Source organism: Arachis ipaensis, chromosome B2 (assembly GCF_059453495.1).
Source record: "Arachis ipaensis isolate K30076 ecotype BB chromosome B2, ASM5945349v1, whole genome shotgun sequence".
Lineage (NCBI taxonomy): Eukaryota > Viridiplantae > Streptophyta > Magnoliopsida > Fabales > Fabaceae > Arachis > Arachis ipaensis.
The window spans coordinates 19,649,977-19,654,059 of NC_142437.1; positions in this window are offsets into that span (position 1 = coordinate 19,649,977).

Below are 4,083 nucleotides of genomic sequence, written 5' to 3' on the forward strand. Positions count from 1 at the left end.
GCATATAATAAGGTTTATAATGGAAATTCTAGACATATAAGTTTAAGACATGAATTTGTGAGGCAACTAATAGATGATGGTGTAATTACCATCACTTATATAAGATCTCAAGGAAATTTAGCAGACCCTTTGACTAAAGGTTTGTCAAGAAATAAAATCAAAGAAACTACTGCTAAAATGGGATTAAAACATATTATTGCTAAATGATGGGAACCCAACCTTATTCTAGTAGACCACTAGTTTCAAGGTTTAATGGGTAATAACAAGTTATTTAGCAATTGGAGCACTAAGGAGTAGGATTTAGTGCTATTTACAATAAATTAGGAGGGTGAGTTTAAACTCTTAATGGAATGATAATATTATCTATCAAAAGATTCCACCTATATGAATATAAGAGTGGTGCCACTCTAATCGAGAATTTTAGAGGTTTTATTCTCGTAAATATTCATGAAACCAGGATGAGCACAAGGCCATATAAGTGCTTAAAATTTTAAACTCTTGAATTTGGAGGGTATAAGTAATGTGTGTGATTTTTGGTACTAGCATATGGAGTATAGGTTTAATCGATTAGACGCCTATTACTTCGTTAGAACTTTAAAATTTACACTAAAAGAATGTTTAATCTTAGTGACACATTCTTTATGCATATACTTGTATGACATTTAAATTCTGTAAATAGTGGGGGATTGAAAGGTATTTACAAATTTGATTAATTAGTATTATTAATATTATTATTAATATTAATAAACGGTTACTAACCGTTTAGTACCATTTGGTTGAAGGGACACAACCTTTTAAGGATTGTGTATGTTCAAAATATTGTGTCTATTGACTAAAGGGACACAACTCTTTAAGAATTGTGTATATTCAAAACATTGTATCTATTGGCAATAGAAAAGACACAACTATTGGTATACGTAACTAATCATAATTGCTACGTGCAATATGTATAAATAAGTCCTTGTCCACTATTTCAAAAATACAAGTACTAAGTGCACATGTTAATCAACTATTAAGAGATTTTCTTTGTTCAAGAGAGTTGAGAATTTCTTACTATTGCTAATTAAGAAATTCTTAGGTTTCATTGTATCCTGGGAGAGTATTGTCATCAACCCTAAAGCAACTAAGTGTGGGGACAAATATCTCTCTAAAGGAAGCGATCTAATCGTGCCTTGAAACCACTACAAAAATATAAGATTTTGTCATCTTCTCATACTAATATACCCAACATGTTGTGGCTGAAGTGAGTCATTAATGACTCTATTTATATGTTGGGCTTGGGCCCAACTTAGGCCTGGTCTAACCCGCTAGCGTTTTTAGCCCATTTGGCCCAACCTCGGGCCAAACCTTTAAAATTAACGTCCGGTTTTCTATTTCTAATATTTTTATAAGGTTTTTGAAGGTTTTCACTTTTTCTTGTGCGGTACCGGGCAGACTTGAACCAGTTCAACAGCCGGTTCGCGGTTTTTCATAAATTTTTGCAGAAGGCACATTTTCTGACTCAGAAAGACCCACTGAGTCCAAAAATCACCGGTAAATCCTCAAAATCTCTCTCTAACTTTTTGGAATCTAATTTGGGCAATTAATCACTTAATTAACCGGTTGATTAGTTACGGTTCTTACATTCTCCCCACCAAATAAAAAATTTTGCCCTCAAAATTTAAATTACCTGAGAAAAGCTCGGGATAATCCTTTCGCATCTCAGAATCCAATTCCAAAGTGTGCTCTTCTACTCCTGCTCGCTCCCAAGCAACTTTAACCAATGAAACATCCTTTCCTCGCAGTTTCTTCACACCAGTGTCATCAATCCTCACTGGTGTCACTTGGAAAGTCAAGTTCTCTTTCAACTAGACCGATTCAGGCTCTAACACATGAGCCGCATCCGACGTGTACTTACGGAGCTGTGAAATGTGGAATACGTCATGCAAGTTAGCGAGACGAGGTGGCAAAGCTACTTGATACGCCACCGGTCCGAATCTCTTCAAAACCTCAAACGGTCCTATATATCTTGGGTTCAACTTATTGGTCTTGATTTCTCTTCCAATCCCAGTTGTCGGTGTAACCCTAACGAATACGTGTTCTCCCACTTCAAGCTCTAACGGTTTCCTTCTCTAATCCGCATAACTCTTCTGTCGACTTTGGGCAGTCAAAATCCTTTCTCGTATTTTCTTAATCTTCTCTGTAGTCTCTGCTACCACATCTGGACCCAATACAATTGCTTCACCAGTTTCATACCAACAAAGTGGAGATTGAAACTTCTGTCCATACAAAGTCTCATACGGAGCCATCCCAATACTCGCATGAAAACTGTTGTTATATGCAAACTCCACCAATGGCATGTAACGATCCCAACTCCCGGGTTGATCCAACACACATGCTCTCAGCATATCTTCCAACGTCTGAATAGTCCTTTCCGATTGTCCATCTGTTTGTGGATGATACGCTGTACTAAGACATAGCTTCGTACCGAAAGCTCTTTGGAAAGCTCCCCAAAAATTTTAATATTAAGGGGCCGAATTGATGAACTTTTTAATTATTTTTTATTATATTTTTTCATTCCAGAAAAAATAATTTAGACATAGCATATAGTTATTGAGTTGATTTTTCTAAAGGTTTATCAATATATATATTAAAAAAATTATAAATTTTTTTTTACAATTTTATTTATTGCATGATAGTTATATAAAAAAACATAACAATATCAATAATACATTATGAAATTATAAAATATCAATAATTCATAATGTGTTTAGTTAAAAAATTATCACATATCTTATTAATTAAAATGATTTCTTTCAAAAATTTTAAAAAACTTATAAAAAAATTATGAACTATTAATTATGTGAAAGATATAGTATCCTTATAGAATATCTTTAATAAATTTTTTCTTTTAACAACGTAAATTTAGAAGAACAATGAGTATTTTTTTATAAGAAAAGAATATTTAAAGTACATAATGTGATTACTAAAATATAACTACGTAAATCATTATTAATATTTTATATAATAATATAAATGTTAAACTTGTTAATATTAAGATACAAATGAATTTTTTTTTAAAAATAGATATAGAGATGATTATATAAAAACTAATTTAAAAAGTACAAATATATTAAATTGGTTAAGTAAAAAATATTAGTAAGCTAAATAATTGAGACATAAATCCATCACATAATAAAAAATAATACATATAAAACTATTAAATTGTACAATATTTGTTGTTTCTTTAAGCACATATATCATGCATAAATATAGTTCCTTAAATTGGGGGGGGGGGGGAGAGAGGGGGTTGATGAGGCCATTACTTGCCTTCTCTAGATCCGTCCCTACCAACAGAGTAATTAAACCAAAAGAAAACTATGACTTTATCTCATACTAAGTCTTATCTTTTTCTGAAAGAGTTCTGCTAGGTAGACAATGCACTACAAGAGGAACGGATAATTGTGGCGGTTTATTTGTCAATTTGCGGCAATTTTAAACCACCGCTAAACAGGATGCCAGCGTAACGGCGACTGCAGTGCATAAAGGCGCAGGGATAGCATTTTTCGGTGGTTCCCAGCAACCGCTGACATAACCACCGCAAATCATTTATTTTGCATCAGTTAGATTAGCGGCGGTTTAAAACTGCCACTAAATTACCAATAGTAATTTCTCCCACATATTTATTTATAATCGTCGCGATTTGCTGCAATGTTTTTGTTTATAAATTTATTTGCTTCCTATTTTTTAACAAAATGATGCAACTCTAAACCAAAACAGAAAATCATAAAAAAAAACTGAGAAAAAATAAGATAAATTGAATCAAATATTAAGAAAAAGGATGCAATTATACACCCCAAAATTCAATATTTGTTAAATTCTATATAACATATAGTGCAGTAAAAGCAAGAGGCCTTTTTTCCATTTTTGATAGAAAATATGCCCAAATGAAAAAGATAGGAAAGTAAATCATATAAAAGCACGTGAATCATGTTAAAGGAAGTGAAAACCAACCTCATGTTTCTAAGAACCTCTGATGATGCCTTCATTCTTGTATCTTTTGATTCCATCAACTTTGTTTGGAACTTCTCTTGCAATGATCCT